Source organism: Pinus tabuliformis, chromosome 5_1 (genome assembly GCF_031772625.1).
Source record: "Pinus tabuliformis cultivar Carrire ecotype Pingquan chromosome 5_1, CPIR1, whole genome shotgun sequence".
Classification (NCBI taxonomy): domain Eukaryota; kingdom Viridiplantae; phylum Streptophyta; class Pinopsida; order Pinales; family Pinaceae; genus Pinus; species Pinus tabuliformis.
Window position 1 is genome coordinate 329,761,155 of NC_142305.1, and position 18,089 is coordinate 329,779,243.

Sequence of the window (18,089 nt, forward strand, 5' to 3'; positions counted from 1 at the left end):
ACCACCTTCCAGTCCTCACCTCTTGCCCCTCCACTTCGGCCTTCATCTCCATCTCCCAGTCCTCCACCTCCACCTCTTCTTGCACCTTGTTGCTCCTTCTAGCCATGGTAAGCATTTGAGCTTAAATTCTCTTTTTTACACATAATATATCCAACTGTAAATCTGTCTGATTCTGGAAAAGTTATTTAGAATAAATATAGTTTTAAATTTTGGAGAAAAGATTAATTCTCGATTTTGAAATATTTCAGAAATTCAAATAAACTATAGAATTTTCAAAAATTCTGTTTTTAAATGCAATATTATCCTAAAGAACACGATCTGATATATATATATATATTCTTTCTCGGATGGGTTATTGTTTATGAGTTTGGAAGTTCATTTTATTAGGGTTTGCTTATTATCGTCCCGTGCAGGTGTGGGGATTCATGAAAGCTGCGTGAATGGCTATGCATTCCTCTAAGCGGCAATGCGGTTTGTTTTTCTTGTCTGGCCATGAACCATTTCAGTTAGGCCAGATCCCTATTGTGTTTCTAATAATAAATCGAGCTTTTCCTGGGTTCGATATTGAGAGGTGCAATTTTATCTTCAGTAACATTAGTAGTTTATAGTATTATATGAGTGACTCACTCTCCGGAATAAACCTGTTGTTAATTGCGATTAGCCCTTTATACTTCGATTAATATGGATTTTTAATATAACGAGTCATTTATTCATTCTGGTCTGAGTTTCTACCTGGATGCTTAAGTTCACAGTTCAACTGTGGTTTGAGTTTCTACATGAATGTTTCTGGATGCTTAAGTTCACCGTTCAACTGTGGTTTGAGTTTCTACATGAATGTTTCTGCACTTTGTATTAGTTATATCAATTTATGAATTTTAAATGGATATTTATGTTTATTTTTCAGTTTTATAATTATTAATTTGATTGCTTAGGTTCATATTTAGTTTTTGTTATTATCGCTATGATTAAAGATTATTTTATTATTATCAATTTAATTGCTTAGGTTTATATTTTAATTTTATTATTATCTCTACCATTAAGGATTGTTTTTAGTATATTATTTAAAATTTGGTTATAGAATCCAGATATTAAGTTTATACTTCAATTTTATTATTATTACTACTATTAAGGATTCTTTTTAGTATATTATTTAAAACTTGGTTATAGAGTCTAGATATTTATAATAAGATCTATTCATTCTGATTATGGTTATTATATAGATGTTTATGTTTATTTTTCATTTTTATTATTATTAATTTTTTTAATTTTAATTTTTATTATTATCAATTTGACTAGAGTTTTTTGTTTTTTTAATATACGGTATGAAATTTGGTTATAAAATTTAGATATCTATTTTTTTTTATTTTTATTTTGTAAATGTTTTTACAATAGTTTTATATTGTTTTGAATTTATGTAAAATATGTTCGAGGAGTTAGAAGTTATAAATAATATAGTTTGGTAAATGTTGATAATAAATTGTTAATTCATAGTTAAGTTAATTCTTATTTTTCACTTGTAAAATATTTATATATTCTATATTTTATATGAGGATTATACATCATGGACTCCCACCAAGACCACTGTTGTCGGTCTCTTCCCCTTCATGTCCGACCTGATCGACAAGGTTGAAGCCCTTCCTCTGATAACTCATCCTCACATCTCGCCGGTTACCCTTCCTGAAGAAGCGGCCTCTCCCCCGTTGCTCATTACTCAGACTATCTTGCCGTGTTCCTAGACACTCTCTGCTCCACCGCTCAAACTTGTTGACCAAACCCTAGCATCTGATAATGTTCTGAGCTCACATTTGGCAGTGTTCGGTTTCATTTCCCCTGACCTCCCTCAGGGCTCGACAGTTGTTGGTTTGGCTCATACTGCTTCGCGGACCTCCTCGGCTCCCTCTCGGGGGCATTTCACAAGCATCGGTCCCATCTCCGACATTTTTGCTACCATCCCACAGGAGGCGTCGGACAACCCTAGGGTTTCTCCATCGGGACCTTCACTTCTCGCTTCGACATAAGAGGCGATGGACGCTAGGGTTTCAGGGCATTCAAAAAAGAATCGGGATCCAAAGCTGCGTGCCTGTGCAGCGCCCCTTAATATTGCTAAAGACATAAGATGACTAGACACCATGGACATAGCAGTGAAGGTCTTGGTCGGTCGGGTGCAAGGTAGACATTACAGTGTGGCCAAACTACAACAATGGGTCTCAAAGGTTTGGGGAGAAAATCTGAAGGAGATTCGGAAGGTGCAAACCCTAGTCAAAGTGTGGTCGCATTACATTTCAGTAGCTTGGAGCACACCAACTGGGTGTTGTCCATGGTCTAGCACCTAGATCTTGCCCCAGTTCTCCTCGACCGATGGACTCCCCTCTTTGATCCGGCGCAAAAGAGGGTGGATGCAGGTCCGATATGGGTATGCTTGCTCGGTCTTCCCTTACATTTCTGGACAGAGGACGTCTTCAAGCATATAGGAAATGCACTCGGCACTTACCTCACTTTTGATGATTCATACCAAACCTCAGGGAAATTAGCATATGCAAGGATATTGGTACATTTGGACCTGTCTGAGGGTTTGCTTGAGTTTATTGACATTTGCTAGAGGAACCACACTAGACGGCAATTGCTGGACTACGAGGGCGTTCCTTTTCGATGTCGTCGGTGCCATAAGGTTAGGCATCTTTTTAAGGACTACCCTCTACTGAAAAAAAGAAAAATCAGGCCACAGAACAGGATATGGCCTCCCACCAGCATACTCATCAGGAGGCACAACCCAGGAGTCAGGCTCCCTTGACCTCACAGGACCCGGATGCTGCTGAGATCCCGGTCAGATAGCAGAAGACTCCAGCAGAAGAGGCAGCGGCTCCTCCAAAGCCGAAGAAGCGCGGGCGGCCTCCTAACCGTACACAACAGCCTCCTCCATCTCGTCCACTGTCGCCATCTGAGGGCCTGCCCTCGACGGGTATGAACTCTTCCACCATCCCTATTCCCACTTGCAGCACTTCTCATATTGACTGTTTGTTATCTAGTACTTTCTCTGCACTTCATGTAATAAACCCTTCAATCGATCATCTGGATCAAGATTTTGGTGCAATCTCCCCTAAAACTACTCCACTCACCTGCCAGATTACATCCGCCCCCATTTTTTCCCCTGCACCCTCCCTAAATCCACCCTCACAACCCTCGTATACTACTCCTCCCCTTCTGGTCCCCCCTCCTCGGAGATACATGACCCGCTCGAAATCTAAGAGACAAGCCCAAGATCAATTTGGGCTTGAAATCTTCCACTCTCCCCCCTCCCCCTAAAATTCAGAGGGGTCGACCCTCCTTCCTCTCTAAAGCCCAAGGCACAGCTGAAGATGCGATTGCTTTGGGGGTAAAATCCACCATCCCAGGGACTCTTAGAGCAAGAGAATCCCAGCCTACCCCCCCTCCATGAAGATTTTCTCCTACAACTATAGAGGGCTAGCTAGGTTGGACAAGAAAATAGCTCTTTGTCGACTGTTGAAAATTGCTCCACTTGACATTATCTTTCTGCAAGAAACCCTAGGACCTATTTTAGATATAGTGCAGTCTCTCCAAAACATGCTCCCTAGCTGGAAATTTTTTGGACTTGATGCGCATGGGAGGTCGGGAGGTCTTGCTTTGGGATACAACTCCCATACCATCAATTTACATAATTTCTGGGGTGGGTTGGGTTATCTTGGAGCAAATATCAATTCAGCTGAACTAGGGATACATTTTTAGATCTTAAATGTATATGGCCCATGCCAGAACAGAGCTATTTTTTGGCAGAATCTCCTAAGCTCTGATTCATTTATGTCCGACCACCTGATCCTGGGTGGTGACCTTAATTTTTCCATTGGACATGTTGAATCCTGGGGTCACAGGGCACAGCGAGACTCTCTCTCGGATTATTTTTTAACTGAACTAGATGCCCACCATCTGATAGATATCCCATCTGCCAAACCTCAAGCTACTTGGAGGAACAACAGGACTGGGGAAGACAGTCTGGCTCGCAGACTTGACCGCTTCCTTGTCAAAGAAAAGGTTTTGGACTTGGGGCTTCAAATCAGACACTGGGTTGGTACTGGTGGAATATCTAACCACCTTCCCATTTACCTGGAAATAGAAGGGGGGCGAACAAAACCTAAAGGACCCTTTAAGTTCTGCTCTGTTTGGCTCAAGGATGACTCTTATAAAAAATTGGTCTTTGATTTCTGGAGAGCAAACCCCCCAGGGAGAAGAGAAGATAGTACCAGAAGATTTATACAAAATCTTACAGCCCTTAAAAGTATGTCCAAACTTTGGGCTCATAACAAAAGAATACAGGAGGATCAAACTCTTTGTAGAATTGAATCTGATATTTCCGCTTTTGAGAATAATCTAGGAGGCATTTACTCCTCAGAAGAACATAAGGATAGGATGGTTTCTCATTATCCAGAGAGAGCTCAAATTCTTTAGGAAAAGGAGGAATACTGGCGCCTGAGGAGCAGAGCCATCTGGATGTTGGAAGGGATTGAAAACACCAAATTCTACCATAAATTCGCCAATGGAAGAAGGGCGATCAACATCATATGGTAGCTACGGAATGATCAGGGGCAGACTTTAAATACTATTCCACAACTTGCTGAACTTGCCTCCTCACATTTCAAAAGTGCATACCAAGCCCCCATGGAGATAAATCTTGCAAAAATCATGAGGGTGGCACAACTCTTTCCCAGATATGTGGATCCAGTGGAAGGAGGTGATTTAATTAAGGCAGTCACTTTGGAGGAATTGGAACACACCTTAAAATGGTTCAAAAAGGATAAAAGTCCAGGGCCTGATGGTTGGTCGGTGGAATTCTACTTGGCTTTCTTCGACATCATTGGGGAAGACCTACTCAGAATAGTTGAGGATTCGATAATTAGAGGATTTATTTAAAATTCTATTACCTCTACCTTCCTTGCACTCATTCCAAAGAAAGACAACCCAGACTTTTTTAAGGACTTTCGCTCCGTATCTCTCTGCAATTGCATATATAAGATCATTGCCAAGATTATTGCCAACAGGATGAAACCCATCCTCTCTAACCATATCTCGTCCCAACAATTTGCTTTCCTACAAGATAGACAGATCCATGAAGTTGTCGGCACTGCCCAAGAAGTAATTCATACATTACACTCAAGGCATGGCAAAGGTATGATTATGAAGGTCAATTTATCAAAAGCATTCGACAGAGTTAATTGGCTTTATATTAGAAGGCTGTTAACTCATCTAGGCTTCCCTTGCTTATTCATTAAATGGATCATGAGTTGCATTACTAATATCCCCTTTAGTGTCCTAGTGAATGGAAGTGCATCTCCTTTTTTTACCTTCAGAAGGGGGCTGAGACAGGGATGTCCTCTCTCTCCTTTGCTCTTCTTGCTCGTTATGGAAGGTCTTAGCAATCTCATCAAAGAAGAGCATCAAAGGGGCAGACTAAAAGGCATAAAGATAACAAAAGGTTGCACCCTGACACACCTTCTTTTTGTTGATGACATCCTGGTCTTTATCAATGGCAGTATTGGGGACATTAGTATTATCAAGGCAAATTTCACCCTCTTCCAAGTGGCAACAAGTATGATTATAAATGACAGCAATTTTGCCTTGACAACTACTGAATGTACACCGTACGAGATAATATTTGCACTTCAGTGCTTCCACTTCACTCAGCTGCATTTAGCAGATGGCCTAAAATATTTGGGGTACAAGTTGAAGCCACTGGGTTATAAAATTGCAGACTGGACTTGGCTCATCTCCAAGATGGAGAAAAGACTAAATACATGGTACCTCAAATATCTTTCGCAGGCTGGAAGACTCACTCTTATCAAAAGTGTCCTGGAAGCCACCCCGATATATTGGATGTCCTTGGCCTGGATACCCAGAGGCATTCTCAACAGAATTCAAGCCCTCTGCTGTAGGTTTCTTTGGCAAGGGAACAAACAGGGAAGGATTTTTGCTTGGGTCAGGTGGGAGGCCCTGAATCTACCAAAAAAATGGGGAGGGTGGGGCCTAAAAAAATTAGAGGATTTCTCTTTAGCACTTGCTGCAAAACTTGGCTGGAAATTAGTAGCAGTAGATAGCCTATGGATGAGGGTCGCATATGCCAAATACATTGCTCCCTTACACGTCATGGACTGGATTAGGAGAGCCCATCTAAGTACCTCAGCGGTCTCAATTATCTGGAACGTTGTACTTAAGGCTTTGAGCCTGATCAAGGAAGGTATCACTTGGAGAATTCGATCAGGACACACTGTCTGAATTGGTCTTGATCCTTGGGTGGGATGTGGGGACATGCATCGATTACCCAGAGATCTCATTCAGTATCTCTAGTAACAAAACTTCACTTATATATCTCAGATTGCTGACCTGGAAAATTCCACTTTCCTTCAACAAGCCTGGAAATCTGCAGATCAGTTAAACATTCCTCCTATTTGGTCACAACAATGGGAGGAGTACATCCAAGCCCTCATGGATGCCCACATTCGTATACTTGAAGGGGATGATGAGATTATTTGGGTTCTTTCAAAAAATGGTAGGCATACCGCAAAGGATGGTTATTTGACTTTGGCAGCACCAAGGAAGCCTTTGCTACTTGCTGACTGGTGGAGACATCTTTGGAAACTCAAGGCCCCCCTAGATCTAGACTCTTAATGTGGACCATCCTCCGGAACAAAATTCCTACTGGAGAAAACCTTCTCAAGCGAGCGCAACATGGGCCCCACTGGTGCTGTTTCTGTAAGTAGGAAAATGAGTCCACTTCTCACCTTTTTTTAGAATGTTCAGCTACATGTAACCTGTGGAAAATTATCCTACAACAAATTATTCCTACTACTACCTGGGCTGGGAACTCTATCCTTGCTGCCTAGCAAATCTGGTATCACACTTCCTCAACACAAAAGATTCAGAATCTTCCTATGCTTATCTGCTGGACAATTTGGATAGCTAGGAATCGCAACATATTTCAGGACTTAGCACCAAACTGGGTTGTCCTGGCAACAAAAGTCATTGTTGATTACTCACTCATCCTGGATGATCCTCCTCCCAGTAATTGGCGCAACCCCTCTATATTCAAATAAATTTCAACAAACCTTGGGCCTTTTTTGACGGTGCAGCCCAAGAGCAAGGCTATGGAGGGGGGGCTATCCTTCACCTATCCCATCATCATTCATATAGCATGCTGATTGGTTTCCGCAAATGCACAAACAACTCAACTGAGCTCCTTGCCGCAAAACATATCATACAATTCGCATTGGAGAAAAATTGCACAGAATTACAACTTTATGGGGACTCTAAAATAATATGTGATTGGCTGAACAGGAAAACTAGATGTTCTACATATACATTATTGCACATCTTGGATGAGACTTTGAGATTGATCTCATATTTTGACACATTCACTTGCTCACATATTTATAGGGAGCAGAACGGAGTTGCCGACAGCTTATCCAAAGAGGCTGCGATCGGGGAGCCGGGCTTCTGGATGATCAGAGAACAGGAAGGAGAAGCCTTCTATCAATATTATCATAGGCCTTTTATGGAGCTTAATGTTTAATTCATGTCATGTTATTGGTTATGTTCATATTTTTTGATCAGGCATAATGCCTTTTTTGATTGTATATACTGTCTCTGTACATGTTAACAGTTTACTTTATCATATGACTCTTAGTTATATTTTTATTTCTGTTGCCCCCTGCGTGGATCAAAGGCAACATTTCTGTTTTTCATGATTTCGATCATGCACTGCATATGCACCAGCATCTACAGCATGTAATTTCCTCTTTATAATGAAATTACCATTTTTCCTTATGGGAAAAAAATATGAGGATTATACAAGTTTTCGTGCATCATAGGCTTGAAGCTATTACACTAAAATTCATCCCAACATCACAGAAGTTAAATTTAATTTTTTTGCCAAATAATTAAAATAAATGTAATTGACTAAAATAATTTTTTAATGAAATAATAAATTAATTATAATTATTTAAAAAAAATATTTTAAATATTTTATGATAATTAATGAAAAAATAACTTTTTATTTTAAATTATCAATCACATTTTTTCTTTTTCTTTTTTAAAGTAAATTTTTATTTAATGAAACAATTTTAAATCAAAATGCCAAATATACAACATACTTTTTAAAGTAATTAATCATAAAGTAAATTAGAGTTTATTATTTAGCACTCACATTTGTGTTTTAAAATTTTTAAGAGGATATGGATATATCAAAGTTTATACTATACTAAAATAAATATATTATAATATTGATAGAAGATTGAAAATAAATTAAAATATTTAAATTATAGATATTTTGAAAATTTAAAGAAAATATGGATTTTTTTTAATAGATTTTGGAAAATAATAATAATAAATAAAAATTCAAATGTTATATATATATATATATATATATATATATTTTTTTTTTTTATAAAAACATCATAATTTATAGTTAAAATAAATCATAATTTATTTATTTACCTGCTAGTAAATGCACTCTGAAATTCTATGTGAGAAAAATGTGTAATATACTTTGGAATTTAAACTTTTTATTCATTTTAATAGAGTTTTGAGATTTCTCGTTCAATGCAGATGTAGAGATTCATTAAAGCTGTATGAATGGCTATGTAACCCTCCGGGTGGCAATGCTATTTGCTTTTCTTGTCCGACCATAAACCATTCCTGCTGAACCAGATCTCTATTGGCTTTTTAAATAGATAATAAATGAAGCTTTGGATGGGTTAGATATTTTGTGGTGCAGTTTTATCTTTATTAGTAATTAGTAATTTAGAAGACATATGGAGTACCATTTCCACTCTGATACGGTTATGGATTTTTAATATAATACATGGATGCTGTTAGGTTCATTGTTTAATTTTATTAATTATTAATTTAATTAAGGAATTTTTATTGCTTGGAATTTGGTTATATAGTATGGAATTTTTTTTTATAATGTTTTTATAGAGATTTTATGGTTTGAGAATTTATGTTAAAGAAAGGGGTTATAATTATGGTAGTTATTAATAAATATTGATAGATAATAGTTAATTTATAGTTAAGGTAATTATTATTTTTTACTAGGAAATTATTAGGAATATACATGTTTGGATTTATCATAGGGTCAAAATCATTATAGCAAAGTTTTCATATCACTTGTTTCTGGATAGGGAGTATCTCATTCATGTCTAACAACCATTTGAAATAAACTCAATTGACTAAAACTAATATAGATTTATTTTAACATCCACATAAATTAAAACATAAAAAATGTTTTGTACAAAAGTGTGATAGATTTGTGGTTTATATATATATATATATATATATATATATATATATATATAATGCATTGAAAATTGCCTTTGGTGGGTTGTGTAAAGTTATAGCTTGCACTTTCAATTCCAATAAACTTTTGTTAGATTTGAGAGAAAAAGAGTTAGCATGTAGAATAATGAGTTTATTTGAAAAGTTTTAATATATAATTTTAATTAGTAGATGAATTACTTTTTTGCCCATATAATTTCTAGGAAGATTGTGATTTCTTGTTGTTTGGAGTGCACTTTTGAATGCATAAATGGATTCAACACTCTTAAAAATACATAAGACAAATTAAACAATTTAAACTCGTAATTCATATAAATTTCTACCTAAGTTCAAGAAAAATACTTAGAAATATCAGTTTCCTCTATTAATTAAACTATGCATATATAAAATATACGTAGTTGGCATTACGATATTTTATTTAGTATGGGTATTAAAATATTTATTTATAAACCACATCATGCACATTAAAACATTCTTTGTTATAAATATATTTTTAAATACACATCAATATTACTTAATGCTAGATATTGAAATATTTTATCTATGATTCATATTGATTTTTTTTAAATTATTAATAATATTTTCACATATTAATTTTATATTAAAAATTTAATTACCTACACATCTTTTTATTATTCTTATTACCAAGTAATTTAGCTTTTTTCCAGTTATTTTTTCTTTTTAAGATTGAAATCTCTTATTAAAATTAATTTTTTTGAGAATAAAATATTTTTACATCTCCTTCGAATTGAGATGTAAAATATGCTTCTCAACACAATAATTATTGATTATGTTTAAGGGGGGATTTTTTAGTACAATATTGATTACGTTTAACGGTGAAAATATACGATGCGGGGATGGCCCGAGGTGGTCCGAAAACCAGGTGACTAATGGCGTGGAAAAAGGTGAATTAGTTTGGAAGTCGAATTAGTACTGATTAATGGTGTGGAAAAAGGTGAATTAGTTTGGAAGTCAAATGAGTAATGAAAAAACATTCAAATTTCCTTTTATTAATGCTTTCGAAATGCAGCTTAATGCTTTAGGCTAAACTTTTTATCTAATCAAATTCCTTTTCTCTTCATTAAAACATTAATTTAGTAATAAAACATTAATTTACCAGGGGTGTCTTTGGAAAAAGGACTTTAAAACATATCTTAATCGTAATATTAATCTTAATCTTAAGCATATCGTAATCTTACCTCATATAATTAATTTTTAATAAGAAACGGAAATGATTATAAGTCAAGAAGTTTATATATCCATAGTTAGAATATAAAACGTTATTCTCGTTATCAAAGGAATTTGATTTGTTTTCGTGTTCATATACCGTAATTTAATCTTTATGTGTTTTTTTTCCTTAGAAAGTAAATTATTTATATGGAAAATGAAATAAAATTTTAATGTTAATTTTTAATAATAAAGATAATTTATTATGTTGATAAGTGTGTTTATTTTAAAATAGAGTTAGGGTTGGAATTTTAAAATAGATTTATTCATAAAATTTGATGGGTTTTACACTTCTCTGGCCAGTTTTCACAATTTCAACAAAGAACTTTGACAATCTTGTAAAATTTGAAATATGTTTTACACCTCCCCTGCCAGTTTTCACAATTTCAACAAAGAACCTTCACAGTCTTGTAAAATTTCAAACAGGTTTTACACCTCCCCTACCAGTTTTCACAATTTCAACAAAGAACCTTCACAGTCTTGTAAAATTTCAAACAGGTTTTACACCTCCCAGCCAGTTTTTACAATTTCAACAAAGAACCTTGACGATCTTGTAAAATTTCAAACAAATTTTACACTTCCTCGACCAATTTTCACAATTTCAACAAAGAACCTTGACGGTCTTGTAAAATTTCAAACAGGTTCTACACCTTCCCTGACCATTTTTCACAATTTCAACAAAGAACCTTGAAGGTCTTGTAAAATTTCAAACAGGTTTTACACCTCCCTTGCTTTTTCACAATTTCAACAAAGAACCTTCACGGTCTTGTAAAATTTCAAACGGGTTTTACACCTCCCTAACTAGTTTTCACGATTTCAACAAAGAAACTTGAGAGTCTTGTAAAATTTAAAGCTACAAAGAAACTTGAGAGTCTTGTAAAATTTCAAGCTGTATTTGACCGACAAATCACACTCTGAGATTCCATCCATGAATATAGTTGAATTTTAATTTAAAACAAATCATGCTCTGAGATTCCATCCATGAATATAGTTGAGTTTTAATTTTATTATTAGGTGAATGGTAGACATTTATCCTCCACAGAATATGCTAGAATATTCTTACAAGTAGTCACAAATCAAAGTGTTAAGATTTATTTCCAAATTTGTTATTCCTTTTCAATTAATTTATCTCAAATTGATTAATTAAATAAAATTTTATATCAACCTATTTCATATTTGGCATGTGGTATTGATAAGCCATTAAGCTAACATCACTTGCTTTACCCCTGCTTGAATAGTATTAAATGGTGACTATAAGAGGATTTCCTTACTGATCCATTGTTTGAGGGAAGAGCTTGCATTCTTTGGAAGGCCACGAACCTAGCCTGGAGTTGATAGCTAATAGTCGGTGGATGAGAAAAGTTGGAGGGGGAAATCCATTGCATACCATGGACAAGCCCAGAGTAGGCCCACATTGAATTCCTGAAGCCACCAGATATCTGGATTAAAGTTGAAGGAGGTTGGTTCTGACCCAATGGTGCTACCACAGTTACAAGAAATTATGAGATGGGATTGGGTGGTGTGGGCAAAGGACCATGTCCATCCCATTTCCCTCATGGATCAAGGCCAAGGAACTAGGAACTTAGGAAGAAAGACAAGAGTCAACATGGAAAGAAGAGAAAAAAGAGATTGGTAGAAGGACATTAGAAAAGTAGCAAAAAATATTTGCCACAAGTGAGAATTTCGTGGAGGTTGGGCATGGAGCGCATGGGGTAGAGCTTGAGTTTGTGACTGATCCGTGTGCTTAAAAACATAGGGTGTTATCCCCTGTGTTATTATGATTGAGGCCATTGGAATATATGTCTAAGCCTAAATGATCAGTGGGAGGCTCAATGGATGACTAGATCACTATGGTGTTTGCTAGAGAGTTATTAGACCGCATAGACAGTGGACCACATATCCTTGTAATGGTTGTTATGGAAAGGGTAAATATAACATTTCCTAGCCTCCCCACCCATAGGTATTGGATATAGAGTTCTTTGGCACTACTTGGGTGGTCATATCATGGGGAATTGGTTGTTGTTATTTCAATTTTCTACAGATTGCATAGTTTGCAGTTACAAAACAAAAACCAAAATAACATTTTAACCTTGTTAATCAAATCTCTACTCATAGAAAAAACATTAGATTTGGTTAATACAATTTTGGTACACTCAATTTGATTACTTACATGATATATCTTATGTATTTGAGTGTTTTATCTTATTGGTTATGAGTTTTTATTATAGATTTGTACATAGAAACTAGTGCGACAACAAATAAGGCCTTATGGTTTGATTATTGTGTGTGAATCAAGATTTTATGATACAAGTTGTGTATTTTATTTTGGTTTCTCACAAATATATGCATGTTTAGTTATTCTTATTTGTGATTAAGTGAACTACAATAGTGTATTTAGACACCACTTCTCACTTTGAGCATTCAATTCGACCCAATCCCATTATTCTCCAACAAGACATACAATGTTCTTGGCCCTTAGTGTTTTAACACCTTTAAGGAAATATTAATGAATGTAAAACAAAAAAGAAAATCATAGACAATTTTATGTAAGATGGGGATGGAAAATATTGCCTTTTCATTGAAAATGAAGGTACACAATTTAAGGCATCGATAATTATAGGAACCTTAAGAAATCATAAGGAACCAAAATAAAATTAATGCACAAGTCACCAAAATATGTAGGAGGTATTAAACAACATACATTCCTTGAATACTATCATTAGACATTCATAAGACACATGGATGGGGAGGATAATGTCAAGATGGGATGGGTAACTCTTGAATTGGATGAGTTATATATTGATGTGAATAGACTTACATGACATTACAAAAGCAATCATTGGTTTCATCTTCCAACGTCGGTTCCTATTCTAGCTATTCATATTCCCTCTATTTACATGTTTACAAATTATTCACCAAATCCCCAAGAATTAGGTGTCTAACATTCCCCCCTTAATTCAAAGGGGTGTTGATGAGTCGAAGCATCATATTAAAATTTTCGAACATTTCTCTTCCAAGTTCTATGCTGAATATTTATGTAATTTTCTAGTTTGTGAAACAATGTCTTAGATGAATAACCTTGGCCTCTATGTGATATTGAATCAAATGGTACTTTGTGTTGATATATTTGGTATGATCATGGAATTTAGGATTTGTGGCCAGCTTGGTTGCCTAATTATTGTTAATCAAAAGGGTAGTAGCGTTCACTTATTTCTCCCACAAGTCTTCAATAATATTCCTTAACTACACAATATCCTTTGTTTCTTTGGCAGTTTCCGCAGATTCTACATCTATTATGGAATTTGTTGTAACTGACCATTTCCATATCCTCTAGGCGACAAATCTTCATCCAAGATTCATAATATAACCTAAAGTAAACAATCCATTTTCTTTGTCTCCATCAAAGTATGAATCATAATATATAATCAAGCTATAATTATCCACCTATGAATATTTGAGTCCAATGTCTTAAGTTCCTTTCAAGTACTTTATAACTCCTTTTGTGGTAGATCAGTGTCCTTTACAAGGATTTTTCATTAATTTAAAAAGAATTTGGATAGAAATGAAATATTTGGTCTTGTAGCAGTGAGGTAGATATATAATCTATTGTAAATGTAAATGTAAATGTCTATACCCAAGTCAGTTTTACCTAACCAAGAATTGCATGTAAATGTGCATACTACTGTAAGACATGGTAAGGCATACGTACCCCTAGGAAATTGCCAGTAAAGTCTAGTACTAAAAAATGTGATAGGGGGAATGATGGGTTAACATATACCTCGGGTATAGCCTTTGCAGGGGCTAAGGGATAGAGTGAGTGGGGCTAACTCACTTGGTATGTTTGGCTAGATTTAGTTAAGAAAACACCAAGTCAAGGTTTAACAGGGGTTGTTAGGCAAACTTGACTCGAGGATAGAGCCAAAATTGTCCGGGTTAATAGTAATGGTTTTGGTCCCATGGTTTTTTGGTTTCCATGGTAATTTTCTTGTGGGTTGCATGTCATTAAGCCTTTAAAAGGCTTGGAAGAATTCATTGTAATGGTGCCAAGGGTGTGAATGGTAAATGCTCACTTGGTCGAATCAACTAGGCTTTTGGCCAAGGGATCTAATCGAATTCCATTAGGATTTATTTTCCCCTTGAGTTGGGGTTTTCCCAGGGTAAATTTATGCATTATGTTTTTTGTTGGTTGTGTTATGTTTCTCTTAGTAATTTATTTTCTGTTATAGTATATTTCTACAACATGGTCCAAGTTTCTCTACTGATTGAGATGGTGGTTCATCAATATTTAGCCTTCCAATCCTCTCAATCACATCACTCAAAGTGTCTTCTTGATCTGAAGAAGTGGCCAAAACTTCATGAGGGGGAGAGAATGCTTCAAAAGGAGATTCCAAATATTGATCCAAAATAAGGACCCCCCCTTCAATATTTGGAATATCATTATCGAATAACTGATATAAATTTAGATGAGATCACACTTGTTTGTGGATAAATCTAATTATTGAGGGAGTTCTTTAGGTTGAATCTCCAAGTAATGAGTGTGTAGAAATTCCTTACAGATTTAAATTGTTTATGTAATATGCTAAAACAAAAGACTTGAATCTACTCTACTAATCAACAGAAACAATTAATTGATTGAGAAATCACAACATAAACATGAGACAAAATTCAATCAGATAGTCTTATAGATTTATCTAAGGGGAAAGCTTGTTGCTCAAAGCCCCTTCATATTTTTATTACATTAGATCATAAAAATAGAGAAGAAATACAATGCTTTTTCAAGCCTGAACAATATTTGCACAAGTATAATCCATCTCACTCCCTCACAAGATGACTTTAGCCAATACTTAGCCAATTTTGTTGCCTTCTAAGCTCCTATTTCCTTGCACTATTTCTCAAGGAATTAGCCCTATATGCCCTTCTCTGATTGCATGCATCGACTGCCTGTACAGCTTAGAAAATTATACAATTGATAATACAATGCCCTTGAACTCCAATATCAATTAGGTAACTTGAATTTCATGCATGAATGTGTTGATTACGGATGAATTATCAATTATCGGGTTGAACACATGAAGTTTGACCACAATTCTAGAACTCCTACTAGTTCCTCCAATATTTGGAACTAGTTTAACTCACATTAACTAAGTTTAATTGAACTAAACTATTAAAATTCAAATTAAACTCACCCTAGGCTCCTAAAATTTAGGAACCACTTTACATGACTCAAGTTATACTCTCAACTTGAATTAATTCAACCAACTAAGTGAAATTAACTTAGTTAACTCCTTTTTGTTTTCTTGTGATGTAGAATTACAATTTTCTCCTAATTTAATTCAAGGGAAAAATAAATCACGATTTTCTTGTTGCTATTTTCAAAACTCCCTCTCAACAAGAAAGGGATTATTAGATACCCCAATCCTATCTCTATTGAACTCAAAATTTCCTCTTGACAATGCCTTTGTTAAAATGTCTGCATCATATTCCTCTATAGGAATGTATTCCAACAACATGATCCTCCTCTACATACAATCTCGTAGATGGTGATAACAGATGTCAATATGCTTGGATTGATCACGAAAAATTATATTTTCAGAGAGTTTGATACAACTTTGATTGCCATAGTATATCACAGTGGGATCCATCATCTGACCAAATAACCTGGCAAGAATCTTCCTCATCTAGATGGCTTCACATGTTGCTTGGATAAAATCCATGTATTATGATTTTGTTGAATTAAGTGCAATTGATCTTTACTTCCTGTTGCACCAGGAAACTATTTTTGACCCAATATTGAAGGTGTCTCCTGATGTGCTATTCTTTTTTGATGAACTAGCTACTTAATCTGCATCTCCAAAGCCTTGCAGGTTCACTCCCTCTATCTTCCTGTACCAAATGCCATACTAAGTAGTTCCTCTGAGGTATCTCAACACATGTTTGGTTGTCATCTAATACAATTTGGTTGGCTTAGCAATTGCTTGAAGAAGATGGTTAACTGCATAACACATTTCTAGTTTTGTGTTCATTAAATACATAAGAGAACTAACAAGTTACCTATAAATAGTGACCTTCACCTCCTCACCTGAAGTGGAATCCTCTTTCCTCCAACTGCCTACTAGAGGAGTGTCCATGGGCTTGCTACTCTCCATGTGGAACTTCTTTAGTATCTCATCGACATACTTTCCCTGAGAGACAAACAGTTCCCCGTCTCCTTTCCATACTTCGAAGGAAAGGATATAATGCATGACTCCCATGTTCTTCATCTTGAATTCTTTTGCAAGATCCTCTTTGCAAGAATTTATCAACTTCTCATCACTAGTTAATATTAAACCATCATCATATAATACTATAATCACTAATTTACCTTCAACCACAATAGTGGTAAAGGTTTGCCTCTGCTTCACTTTTGGCGAAGCCTAAGTTGGTGAAATAACTATTGATCCTAGTGTACCAAGCATAGGGTGCTTGTTACAATCCATCTGGAACTTACTTGAGTCTTCACACATGCGACTTTTTGTTGAAGGTCTCATATCCTTCCATCTACTCAATGTACATCTCTTCCTCAATCACTCCATTGAGGAATGTTGTCTTCACATCCATTCGGTGGATCTTCCACCCCATCTACGCTGCAAGTGCTAGAATTGATCTGATAGAAGATTACCTTGCTACTGGAGCAAAGGTCTCCTCATCATCAATTCCCTCGACTAGAGAGAACCCTTAGAATAAATATCAGCCCTTGTGTTTCTCGATGCTTCCATCTGTTACTTGCTTCATCTTATAGAGCCACCTCAAACCTACCACTGACTTATTCTCTAGTCTTAGGATAACTTCGCAAACATTGTTTTTGATTATGGAATCATATTCCTCTACAATGGCATCAGTTGATACTAGATTTTGCACTGCTTCCTCGAATGAGGATGGTTTTAACTCAACTAGCTCACTCATAAAGGCCATGTACATAGTGTACTAATCTAGTGACCTCCTCTACCTGCGCTGTGATGTGGGTGCTCCCACATTCTCTCTAGCATCACGCAATAATCTGTCATCTTCTTTCCATCTCATGATGTCTCTGCATGAGTGGGTTCTTCCATTCTCTGCTCCTCTGCTTGTGGCTACTCCATAATATCCCAAGTTTCTTCCTTTGGAGCCAAAATCTCCTCATCTTCATGCAACTGAAGCACCCTCTTAAGGGAACATTGCATGGCCTTCTCTTCATTGAACTCCACATCTCTACAAACAACTATCATCCCATGATATGGAAAGTACACTTGATAGTTGTGAGGTTTATCAATGTACCCCACAAATATTCCCAACTCAGTTGTTGGTTCTATCTTTTTCCTTGTATCCTTGGAAATGTGACAGTAAATCGATGAACCAAAGATCCTGAAGTGTGGCACATCTAGTTTCTTCCATGAAAAATCTTCTTCTAGTGTACTTGTCCTGAGAATTCAACGAGGACTTTTGTTCTACACATATACCACTTTGTTTCATGCTACAACCCACAAGTGCAAAGGTAGGCCCTAATC

General features: G+C 35.8%; 1 long non-coding RNA gene across 1 annotated transcript; it reads left to right on the forward strand.

Moving 5' to 3' along the window:
- The first annotated feature begins 392 nt into the window (after window positions 1-392).
- LOC149164725 (uncharacterized) lies at window positions 393-7,748 on the forward strand. The gene is made up of 2 exons (XR_016260275.1): window positions 393-571; window positions 7,441-7,748. It is a non-coding gene; the product is annotated as an uncharacterized LOC149164725 (long non-coding RNA).
- The last annotated feature ends 10,341 nt before the right edge of the window (window positions 7,749-18,089 follow it).